This window comes from Bos grunniens, chromosome 1 (assembly GCF_055505025.1).
Source record: "Bos grunniens cultivar Pamir isolate PY7600 chromosome 1, Bosgru_T2T1.0, whole genome shotgun sequence".
Lineage (NCBI taxonomy): Eukaryota > Metazoa > Chordata > Mammalia > Artiodactyla > Bovidae > Bos > Bos grunniens.
The window spans coordinates 94,959,778-94,972,866 of record NC_141165.1 but is presented as its reverse complement, the minus strand read 5'-3'; the positions used below and the strand labels follow the sequence as shown (position 1 = coordinate 94,972,866).

At 39.0% G+C, this 13,089-nt stretch overlaps 1 long non-coding RNA gene across 2 annotated transcripts in view; it reads right to left on the bottom strand.

The window, feature by feature from the left end:
* LOC147379953 (uncharacterized) overlaps positions 1-13,089 on the bottom strand; it is a 759,110-nt gene that overhangs the window by 254,452 nt on the left and 491,569 nt on the right. Inside the window, exon 2 of one of the 2 annotated variants that reach the window (XR_015134363.1) lies at positions 5,350-10,957. The exons of the other annotated variant lie outside the window; for it this stretch is intronic. This is a non-coding gene — a long non-coding RNA (uncharacterized LOC147379953). Of the gene's footprint in view, positions 1-5,349; positions 10,958-13,089 lie in introns of those variants that run through there. 2 annotated transcript variants of the gene reach the window in all.

Here is a 13,089-nt window from a genome sequence, read left to right as displayed (position 1 = left end):
AGTCTTTACTACTTTATAGGGGACAACTAGGATTTAAAGGACAAAAGAACAAAATGTGGTAGCAAGAGCTGAGGGTAGTTTTGACACTGAGGACCGTGATAAAGGGTCCCATCCATTTAAAAAGCAGATTCACGAAGTTCACTTCTCTTGTCTCTAGTTCCCTGACTGAAGACATATTTTCATTATTCTGATCACTAAGTGACAGATGTGCTGGTACTTGAAGCATAAATGAATGAATAAAACCATCAACTTAGATACCCTAGGAAAAAACTTCTCCAGAACTAAAGTCTAATTGCTTATTTAGATAACAATGAAAACAGGGCTTCCCTAGTGGCTCAGATAGTAAAGAATCTGCCTGCAGCGCATGTGACACGGGTTTGATCCCTGACTCCAAAAGATCCCCTGGAGAAGGGAATGGCAACCCACTCCAGTATTCTTAACTGGAAAATCCCATGGACAGTGAAACCTGGTGGGCTACAGACCATGCGATCACAAAGAGCTGGACACAACTGAGCAACTAACATTTTCATTTTTCAAAAACAGGATAAAATTAAGTATTAGCAATATGCTAGTCAAAAAAAAAAAAAAAAAGGAGAGATCAAACAACTTGTGAGGATGTAAATGTTCAAGTGATGTAAAAGAAATAAATGGCAAAGCTTAAAGGAAACTTAAAGTCTTAAAGGACAAGATTTGGTGATTAATAAAAACTAAATTTAGCAGCTAACAGAATGGAGGATAAGGCTGGAGAACAAGTTTCAAGATTGCCTGGCAAAACATGCCAACCATACTTTAGAATTGGTTCTGATATTGGTCATGGAAAATAGACTATCCCCAGATGGAGAGAACTTGTACCTCTTCCTTCTTTGAAGTGTCTAATCTAAAAGTTCACCAGTGGACCCAGGACACTTGACTGTTAGTGTTGGTCCCAGGCTTATACTCCAGCCGCATAAGCTTCATTAGCTTGAAAAGATTCAACAAGGATAATGTATTCTTGCTCTTGAATTCTTCGCATCTTAGAGCTATCAATTCAGTTTGGTCACTCATTTGTGTCCAACTCTTTGCAATCCCATGGACTGCAGCATGCCAGGCCTCCTTGTCCATCACCAACTCCTGGAGCTTATTCAAACTCACGTCCATCTAGTCAGTGATGCCATCCAATCATCTCATCCTCTGTCATCCCCTTCTCCTCCTGCCTCCATTATTTCCCGGAATCAGTCTTTTCAAATGAGTCTATTCTTAGCATCAAGTGGCCAAAGTCTGTGAGGTTCTGTTAACTTTTTCAATCTTTTATTTCCTTGTGTCTCAGATTACCTTCAAATTCATTGACCTGTTTCTATGTCTTCATTATACTACTGAGTTCATACGATGAGCTTTTCTAGTTCATATTTTTTTACTTCTAAAATTTCCATTAGATTCTTTTTTATATTTTTATTTCTCTGCAGAAAGCTCCTATTTTTCCATTTATTTTCAATGTGTTTACATTGACTTCATGGAGCATAGTTACAACACATGATAAAAGACTTTAATTCCAACATCTGGGCCATTTCAGGGTTGGCATCTATTTACTGTCTTTTCCCTTCAATATTGGCTGCATTTTTCTAGTTCTCTGTATATCAAACAACTCAACACTGAGAATATTAGGTAGACTCTGGGTCCTATTATAATCCTCTGTGTTGGTGAGGACATGAAATAATGGAACTCTCATATACGGCTGGTCAGAATATAAAATGGCTTAATCACTTTGGAAAACAGTTTGGCAGTTTCTTATAAAGTTAAATGTGTACCTACCATATAACCCACCTACTTTACTCAGTTCAGTTCTGTTCAGTCACTCAGTCATGTCCGACTGTTTGCTACCCCATGGACTGAAGCACGCTGGGCCTCCCTGTCATCACCAACTCCAAGAGTTTACTCAAACTTATGTTCATTGTGTCAGTGATGCCATCCAACCATCTCATCCTCTGTCGTACCCTTCTCCTCCTGCCTTCAAACTTTCTCATCATCAGGATCTTTTCAAATGAGTCAGTTCTTCGCATGAGGTGCCCAAAGTATTGGAGATTCAGCTTCAGCATCAGTCCTTCCAGTGAATATTCAGAACTGATTTCCTTTAGCATGGACTGGTTGGATCTCCTCACAGTCCAAGGGACTCTCAAGAGTCTTCTCCAACACCACAGTTCAAAAGCATCAATTCTTCCCTGCTCAGCTTTCTTTATAGTCCAACTCTCACATCCATACATGACTACTGAAAAAACCATAGCTTTGACTAGATGGACATTTGCTGGCAAAGTAATGTTTCTGCTTTTTAATATGCTGTCTAGGTTGGTCATAACTTTTCTTCCAAGGAGCAAGCATCTTTTGGTTTCATGGCTGCAGTCACCACCTGCAGTGATTTTGGAGACCAAAAAGATAAAGTCTGTCGCTGTTTCCACTGTTTCCCCATCTGTTTGCCATGAAGTGATGGGTCCAGACATCTTTTTTGGGTGTTAGTTCTAGAAGGTCTTGTAGGTCTTCATAGAACTATTCAACTTCAGCTTTTTAACTATTGCTGGTTGAGGCATAGACTTGGATTACTATGATATGGAATGGGTTGCCTTAGAAATGAAGAGAGCATTCTGTTGTCTTTGAGACTGCATCCAAGTACTGCATTCTGGACTCTTTTGTTGACTATGATGGCTACTCCATTTCTTCTAAGGGATTTCTGCCCACAGTAGTACATATAATGGTCACCTGAGTTAAATTCACCCATTCCAATCCAATTTAGTTCACTGATTCCAAAAATGTCGATGTTCACTCTTGCCATCTCCTTTGACCACTTCCAATTTGCCTTGATTCATGGACCTAACATTCCAGGTTCCTATGCAGTATTGCTCTTTACAGCATTGGACTTTACTTCCATCACCAGTCACATCCACAACTGGGCACTGTTTTTGCTTTGGCTCCATCTCTTCATTCTGGAGTTATTTATCCACTGATCTCCAGTAGCATATTGGGTACCTACCGACCTGGGAAGTTCATCTTTCAGTGTCCTATCTTTTTGCCTTTTCATACTTTCCTCAAGCCAAGAATACTGAAGTGGTTTACCATTTCCTTCTCTAGTGGACCACATTTTGTCAGAACTCTCCACCATTAACCATTCGTCTTGAGTGGCCCTACATGGCATGGCTCATAGTTTCATTGAGTTAGACAAGGCTGTGGTCTATATATGATCGGTTTGGTAAATTTTCTGTGATTGTGGTTTTCATTTTTCCTGCCCTCTGATGGACAAGGATAAGAGGCTTATGGAAGCCTCCTGATAAGAGACTGAAGGGGAAACTGGGTTTTGTTCTGATGGGCAGGGCCATGCTCAGTAAATTTTTAATCCAATTGTATATTGATAAGTGGGGCTGTGTTCCCTCTCTGTTGCATGACCTGAGGCCAAACTATGGTGGAGGTATCTCAGAGCTATGGGGAACCTTAAAACTCCTTCAGTCCAATCTCCTTGATGAAAAAACCAAGGCTCAAAGAGATGAAAAGATATATTCAGTGTCACACAGCTGATTGCTGGTATTCGTACTTCAGTTCAGTTCAGTCACTCAGTTGTGTCCGACTCTCTGTGACTCCATGAACCACAGCATGCCAGGCCTCCCTGTCCATCACCAACTCCCAGAGCCCACCCAAACCCATGTCTATTGAGTTGGTGATACCATCCAACCATCTCATCCTCTGTCATCCCCTTCTCCTCCTGCCCTCAATCTTTCCCAGCATCAGGGTATTTTCAAATGAGTCAGTTCTTTGCATACTTAGTCATGTCCAACTCTTTGGGATCCCATGGACTATAGCCTGCTAGGTTCCTATGGGGGATTCTCCAGGCAAGAATACTAGAGTAGGTTGCCATGACCTCCTTCAGGGGATCTTCCTGACCCAGGGATTGAAGCCATGGCTCCTAAGACTTCTGCACTGCAGGCAGATTTTTTACCCACTGAGCCATCTGGGAAGTACAGACAGTACTACTACATTAGTCTCCTAATCCACAGCCAGTGTAGTCCTTGTACTCCTGCAACAAGTGCAATTCTGAGAGAGCCTTACTTCTTGGAAGAATGAAGGCAGCATCCTATTTTCTCCTTGCTTCAAGGAGCCCTCTTTTTCCATTGAGATGCAAAGTCATAACTGGACAGGATTGTTCTAAGGCTCTTATAACAAAGCAGTACATGATTAGCCTCTTTAACTAGCCCCAGGCTATGCTCCTTTGACCTCAGGACTTCCCAGTGTTTTACACTGTGTTTGATACAACATATTCTATTCTCTTTGAAAAATCAGAGAACTCCATTTGGGACGTGACTCAGTGGAAAGTAATTATGAAAGAAAGGCTCTGTCCTTCACAGGCATGTGGAGTTGTACCCTTCTCTTCACTGTGGGACTCACTTTCCTGATCTGTAATATCAGCACACATTTCTCAGGTTCTTAATTTGGTTAATTTGCCTTTGTTTCTTTAAGGATTAAATGAAACAAAAATGTACAAATTAGGTACATAATGAATTTTCATTGAATGAATGAAAGCAAAAAATTGAGTGCTGAAGAATTGATGCTTGTGAAAGCAAAAAATTGAGGGCTGAAGAATTGATGTTGTGGTGTTGGGGAAGACTCTTGAGAGTCCCTTGAACTGCGGGGAGATCCAACCAGTCCATCCTAAAGGAAATCAGTCCTGAATATGCATTAGAAGGACTAATGCTGAAGCTGAAGCTCCAATACTTTGGCCACCTGATGCGAAGTATTGACTCATTGGAAAGGACCCTGATGCTGGGAAAGATAGAAGGCAGGGGGAGAAGGGGATGACAGAGGATGAGATGATTGGATGGCATCACCGACTCGATGGACATGTGTTTGAGTAGCTCCGGGAGCTGGTGAAGGACAGGGAAGCCTGATGTGCTGTAGTCCATGTGGTCGCAAAGAGTCACACATGAACCACCTAAAAGTGACCTGGGGGCCTACCCCATTGCCTACTGAACACTGATATTAGGACATTTATAAATACTATTTATTTTGCCTTTTTGTTAGAACAGGCATTCATCTCCCTGTTGCTCACAGACCAAAGAGTAAAATGTTTCTCAAATGCATTGGCTTGTTTTTTAAAATATCTTAATCTATTTGGTCTAGAACCCTAAATAATTTTTGCTTTCTCAAGCTTCAATGTGTTTGCAATACCTTCTCGGTCAGTGTCCTTCAAATAAATGTGCCATCAAGGTTGTTTATTGCTTTTCCAGGTTTCTAATAAAGACTTTAATCTGTGTGCACCATTTGTCACTGAAATTACTCCCTAACTATATACACTGATAAACCAGTTCTTTATTAGTGAAATCGCAGCCTGATGTATAAGTAGTCATATATTTTATTCTTTATCAAATGTTTTGTTACTATAGTTTCTGATATTCTAAAGATTTTGACCCTTAAAAATTACAGTTACATCATATGGTTAAATCTCATATATGCCTTCCTGAAAAAACACAACAGCTGAAGTTAGGAGCCATGAGCTAATTTCTGTCATTGAGTGATTGTATGCATTTATTTTTCTTTACCTTTCCAGGCCTCAGTTCCCACAACTTCAAAATAAAGCTTTAAATTAGGTGATTTCTCTCTTTCCTTCCAGGCTTTTCAAAATCTATATATACATGTCATGAAGCGTATTCAAACCTGTCTTTAAAAAAAAAAGAACTTTAAAATTACATTGTTTAAACTGTTTAAAGGAAAAACATAAGAGATTTTGGAAAACAATTTTGAAAAAGTTTACATCAGAGGCTATTTGTATAAAATCAGAGATGGGCTCTAACTGCCAAAGGCATTACAGAAGTTAAAAAAAAAATACATACTGTTCTTAATTCAGTAATATCTAACATCTATTAGCTCTTTGGCAATATTGCATGTTAAATGCCCAAATGGGTGGCACAGGTCAAAGTGAAGCAATTACCTCTCATAGGTTTGCTGTTAAAAGTTTTCTACTACTAACCACTCATCACACAGGATCACAGTCTGGGTCATCCTTGACCTGTGCTTTTTGCTTCCTCCATTCAATGAGCTGCCATGTTCCCACCTACCTGGAATCCTTCACTAATCCATCAATCCCAAGTCAATCACCCAAAGTCAGGCCTTATCAACTATCACTAGATTCTTTTGATCATTTAACAGCTATTCTTTATGCTTTCAAGGTCCTTCTTTTAAATTTTTAAATTTAATTTTTAAATTTAACCAAAATTAGATATTCAAATTAATTTCCTTAATCTGATCATATTCTCTCAAGCACATACATTGGCTTTCTAACATCTACCAAATATGTCTTCAATCACTTGGTCTATTAAAAAAGTATCCTGAGATCCAATCTCAACCATCTCTCTGGATTATTTTTCTACCTGCTGCTTCAAATTCTATTCTTTCAAAGCCTAGTTTCAAGTCAATGTTTTCTTAAAACACCCCTTAGGCATTATAGAAATCGTCTGAACCCTCAAGTGACTCTGTCATAGCACTCATGCCTTTCTCGTACAAATTACAATTTCTTACATATTCACTAGACTACTCTTTCATTAAATGCAGGGATTGTTTCCTCCTTCGGTAATATAGTCTCTTTTATCACTTATTGAGTGATCATTATATGAATTTAGAATGAATAGATGGTCTGTCTCGTCCTTAAGGTAAAGTGGGAATATATTTCCTCTGAAGTGAAAATAGTGATATAATTATTTTTATAGTTCATATTTTAACTGAAAAATTAAAATTACAAGGTATGTTTCATTTAAATGACTCCTTTTAAAACCCCATGCAAGTTAAGTTTCATCAGCTGTTTCCTTAGAGAGAAAAATATTCTTTAAGAAAGGCAGTTCAGTTTCAAAAAATGTGTTTTACTTATTTATTTCATATATGTGTTTCAGTACTTGTCTAAGTAGTGGTAACACGTGCTAAGTCCCTTTGTATGTATGTATGTAAGTCCCCATGTGTGACTCTATGCAACTCTATGGACTGTAGCCTGCCAGGCTCCTCTGTCCAATGGGGTTCTTCAGGCAAGGATATTGGAGTGGTTTGCCATGCCCTTCTCCAGGGGATCTTCCCAACTCAGGGATCAAACCTGCAACTCTTACGTCTTCTGCACTGGTAGGCAGGTTCTTTACCACTAGTGCTACCTGGAAGACCAAGTCGCTATAGTTTCCAAGTTTAATTCTAACCACAACTCATTGGCTTCGCTATGGAGTTTACCTCTTTTTTTGAAGCATGCACAAGATAATATCTATCCTTTCCAACTCAGTAAAAGTCACAAGAGTTTCTTTAGTTTTCAAATAAATATACTTTCCCATCCATCAGGTGGAAGAACAGGATTAAATATATATCAGAAGTAAATAACTCCATTAGTCACAAGAATAGACTCATCAATCAGCCTCTGAGGTCAAACATTTGACAAGTGGCAAAGAGTGCTTTCAAATATCACCTTCTAGAAATGAGGACCTCAAAAGAATTAACCGAGGTGCTATCAAGGGGACCACCAAATGAAATGGGGCAAAAGACTCCAGCTGCTCCAGTCAAGGTCGGAGGATGGACTCAGAACCAGAATGTACTTTCTTAATGTGGTCAGCTGACCTACACAGGTGAAACTAGTGAGTGGAAGATAAATACTGAACAGTTTCACAACATGTGCTACCTAAAGGTAATTCAAAAATATCAGAGCAGAGAACAGTATATAAATTTGCTATTATAAATACAGTCAGGATTCCCCTTGCTTTTTCTTTTTCTTTTTTTTTAAAGAAAACTACAACATAGCAATGTAAAGTTGGGCCATACTCCTTTTTGCCATGTTATAAGGAGTTTTATCAGTCTTTCTAGAAACTTTTTTGGAAACAAATTGGAATTTTTCTGACTATTTCCAAGAACATCCATTTCCATACAGTCTTAGCTTAATAAACAAAAAGAAATATATTTCCATTTGTTCTGTTTGAATTAGCACGTTTCCTAATCACATGGACAAAATGAGCTATGTCTCTGATACCAACTCTGACAACCTAGCTATGTCTCTGACAACAACTCCTGCTTTGTAGGCCTCAAGAAGCCCTCACTATTCACTGCTCTTACCAACAAACTTCTTTCTCTTGAGTATGAGAACTGGAGTAAATATAGCGACAGGCAGGGCTGTGCATCTTTGTTTTGTTCTTTGACTATGGACTGAATCCTTAACTCAGGCAGCTAGATGACAAACCCCTACAAAGAAACCCCTTCGGATAAATGGAAAAACCATTTAAGGTTTACACTCAAGGCAAATAGATTCAAAAAACCGCAAGGTTAACAAAAATTAGAAAGTCTCTTCATTTCAAATGGTCATTACCTCCTTGAGGATGTCTCTCTTCCCAGGTCCCTACCCTCCATAGACATATTCAGCCAAGTTAGCACTTAAATCATGCATAAGCAGCAGAAATAACACACTACTGGTTCCATATTTCTTTCTCCCAGAAAATAGTCTACATTTAATATATGACTTAACAATAAAGGCAAGGCTATCTCCCCATCACAATTCTCTGCCTAGTCTACAACCCTGAAGGTCTGCAACTTCTTCAGAAAGTGATCTTGTTTTCCACTTCAGGAGAACATTTCATCAGTCAGAATTTTAGATTGGGTTTTAATTTTAGGTAACTGAGCAGTTATAGCACTGCTAGAGTTATTCAATACACTTTAAGGGCCAACCCATATTCCTAGTAAGCAATGCACTGCTGTCTGCCTAACAAGGATGGAGCGCAGGGAATAATGCATAAGTATTGGTGAATGATCTTGGTGGCCACAAACAAATGACAAGAGACATGCGCCTTCCTGAGAGGCAGAGAAGTATGGAGGCAACATTGCATGACGAGATATGTAAGTAGAGTCTTGAAAGTTCAGGTGTAGATGAAAACCAAACGAGTAATGCACTTAGGAAAATTGCTTTCTACTGTCTGGATGTGAATTTATCATGAGGCATTGTTTTAAAGTAAAAAGCCTTACATGTAAACCTGGACTAAGTGTTCTGTCCAAGGTGACACAATAAAGGAAGCAAGGGAGATAAAAATAGAACACTTGAAATCAGCCTACCGATCTAATCATCAGACACTTTGCAAGTTTATCTGAAGAGGTCCTAATGCAAAGTAGAACCTTTTGCATAGAGTGAGAGGTCAGCTGAAGAACTGAAGCAGCCCACTGGGCAGCAAGAGAAATGGAACTGATTGCTTCTATAAAGAGTGATACACTTTTATCAATAATGACACAGCAGAAGAAAAAACTTGCAATCCTATACATCATAAAAGTCTTTTCTCTGCTAAAATGCCTTTTGCTAATCATTACTAGATACTTAAGGTCACATGACATCTGACCCTCTTTAATCCTGGCATTTTGGCTTAAATATTAACGGGCATTTTCATTATGTCATTATCTGTACTTTAAAATTCATTTCTAGGATTTCTTTCACTTATTCAAAGTTTTAAAAAACACCTGCTATGTAGAAAGTGCTGTAAAGATGGAGTAGGGGATAAAAATAAGGAGGTCCATTTCTACCTGTCAAGGAAACTCAAGTTCTGGTGCTCAAGGATGTCTAAGTAATCTTTCTGGATACAGGTGGTGAGTGGTTTAAAATCGATGAAGATAGAATCACTGTGGGAATACAGCAGTAAGGGGGAAGAGTGATAGCCAGAAACCAGGCCATGAGAGCTGGTAACTCTGCAGGTGGATACAAGGAAACGATGAGGCAAAGAAAAGAATTCTGGGCAAAAGAAATAACATGAGCAAATGTACCTCTGCTTCAATTACTTCGATTTATTTGTCACACATTGATTTCCTTCTTTAGACATTTGTTTTTCACCTCAGTCCAGGCTTGATTCCTTATTGAGTCTTTGAACTTTATTAATCTCAACAATCACGTTTCTTGTCTGATGGTGATACTAAGGGGGCCTTCCCAATGTTGGTGAGAATTCAGTGAGAAACTCCACACAAGGACTTTAATAGAAACTTGGCAAATTGAGTTCTGCATAGAATTATTACAGTTATTTACTCAGTGGGTACAGAATATGAGTTAGATGAGGCCATCAACAGTCCTACTCATGGAGAAGCCAAACCATCACCAATCAAAGATGTTATCCCCAGTGGTCTCATATCCTTCAGAGTCCACAAATATTAGGTGGATTGGGTCACTGTTCTTTGAGAAGAAAGCTTTCAACCATTTAAAAAGAAGAGATTAGCTACAACTAGAAAGAGCTGCAGAGTGCAAGACTGTGAAGACATGGACAGCAAAGTGACACAGTGAGAATTTCTAGGGCAATAGAACATTAGAGGAGCACGGTGCTCAGGCCATTCACCTACATCAGTTTTGCTTGGTGTCAGCCCCCATAAGGCTGTTATGAGGTGATGATCTACTAGATCAGAAGGAGACCTTCTAAAATCCATCCTATCAGTAACATGGATAGGAGAGCTGGGGCTACAGGTGAGGTGAATCGCATGATGGTGAGATATGCACCATTTATAGAACTTTTTTTTTTTCCAGTTACATAAAGTAGAGCCTTGTTCAATTCAGTTGCTCAGTCATGTCCAACTCTTTGCAACCCATGAACCGCAGCATGTCAGGCCTCCCTGTCCATCACCAACTCCTGGAGTCCACCCAAACCCATGTCCATTGATTCAGTGATGCCATCCAACCATCTCATCTTCTGTTGTCCCCTTTTCCTCCTGCCGTCATTCTTTCCCAGCATCAGGGTCTTTTCAAATGAGTCAGCTCTTCACATCAGGTGGCCAAAGTATTGGAGTTTCAGCTTCAGCATCAGTCCTTCCAGTGAATATTCAGGACTGATTTCCTTTAGGATGGACTGGTTAGATCTCCTTGCAGTCTAAGGGACTCTCAAGAGTCTTCTCCAACACCACAGTTCAAAAGCATCAATTCTTCGGTGCTCAGCTTTCTTTATAGTCCAACTCTCACATCCATACGTGACCACTGGAAAAACCACAGGTTATCATAAATGTTGGCTTTTAGATGATATGTTAAAACATGGAGTGTCTGGAATAGAAATATGTGAACTTACTTGTTATTTCACAAGATCATTCTGGCCTTCTGCCTGTTTTGTATCACCTGCAGGCTAAGAATGTTTTCCATGTTTCTAAGTGGTTGACCAAAAAGAAATAAAATGAAGAATAATATTCCATGCATGTGGAAATAGTATGAAACTCAAATTTCAGTACTTTAGTCAAGGTGTTTTGGAATGCAGCCATGCTTATTCATTTGTCTATGGTCTATTGCTATTTTCACACAATCATAATAGAGAGGAGTAGTTGTGACAAAGATCACACGACCCCTAAAATCTAAAATATTTACTTTCAGGCCCTCTACAAACAAATTTGCCATCCATGGGCTAGACTATATGAGGCAAATGCAGAACCAGAGAGCAGCTATGAGGTACCATAACAATCAAAGTAAAAGATGATGGTAGCTGGGACCAGGTGATCAGTGGTAGTGGTGGCGAGAAACTGTCAGGTCCAGAATACATTTGGAAGTTTAGCCAAGTCCCTTTGCTAACAGAAGGCAAGCAGGGTGCAAGAGAAAGAGAGGTCAGGAAAATTCCAAGTTGCAGTACCCCAGTCCTGACTCCAAGTCTCCAAACCTCAGTACCAGTCATTCAGGTGTTTCACAGATACTTTATTATTTCTTTTTAATGTGCCTTTAAACTTGTCTCTGGGTTCTCAGTTTCATCAATGTCTTCTACCTCAGTCTCCACTAGGAGAAGGCTCTTGACCTTGCTCGTCAATTTTCCTCCCAGATCAAGACTATATCTTTATCTCTTCATTTTTATATCTTTGTTTACAGACCAGAAAGTGGGGAGAAATACAAAATGAAAGCCAGACAGAAGATATTCAAAGGGAGTTCTAAGATTGTCCCTTTTTCTTTCTAGTCAATATTTACTTAGAAGCAGTGGTTCCTTAGCAACTCTGGCAATGAGAACTTTTATTCTGTCTTTATGAGAGAGATCCCAGAAACAGATGCCTAAATTGACAAGCTAGTTTTCTAGAACAAAACATCAAAAAATATGTTTCTAAGCAAGTAACAGTATTTTTAAACAACAGTCTAAGAGTACAAAATAACTGATATTTCATCCAATTTTGCCAAAGAGCAGACATGAGATTTTACTGAAGTTGTTAGAAGAGCTTATTAGAACTATGTTTTAGTGCTAAGTTTATGACTTAATTTATAATATTCACCTATGATTTAAAAAGAATCTGAGATATACAGTTGTCATTAGGGCTCTGATTTTTTTGTTTGTTTCTATAACTTTGCTAGGGATCAGTCTCTTCATCCAAAGTGACATAGGTGGATTAAATTATCTCCAAGGTCCTTTTTATTTTCAGCATTTTGTGTTTGTGAATACCATTAGGGGTCTGCTACTATTCAAGAAGTTTAGGCAAGAGGATGTGAAATGCTAAATCCTTTGAGGCAAAATTCAATTTCTTGCTTTTTAGGCTATCTATATGCCTCCCAGCCCTGGCCTCCTGTTTCTGTCCCTACAATGTAGACTTTTTGCATAGAAACACTCTTTGTCAGGTCTTTTGTTCTTCTCTAGAATCAGAGGTCAGGTTTCTCAGCTTATAAGGTTACAACTATCCCAATTGGCAAAGGCCGTAGTGAACGCCAATGACTACACTTGCAGTTAGAAGCCAATTATTTTTTCCTTAAAATAACGCGTGTCCTGTAGTCAAACTGAAGAGTGCAGCTAGGTAATGGAAGCAGCCAGTTAAAGGTTGAGCAGGAGGTGAAAGATATTGTCAGAGGGGTGAGAGAAAGGTCAGGATATAGTATTCACTAAGAGAAATGGTCACAGAACTACAGAATGCTAGAGTTAAACAAGATCTTAGAGATCATGGTGTCAGAAATAATATCTTTGACCCTGACCTAGGCATTGGAAACAGGATGTACCCCACCAGCTGATGACTCAGGAATACATATGGATCATATTATATCATTTCAATTTTACATTTATTCTGCAAGCAAGAATGTAATGGAAAAGCAAAAATAATAAAGCATGTTGGGAAAGTCAGACAAACCTAGAGATGAAGCCCAGGTTCACCATTTCTTAG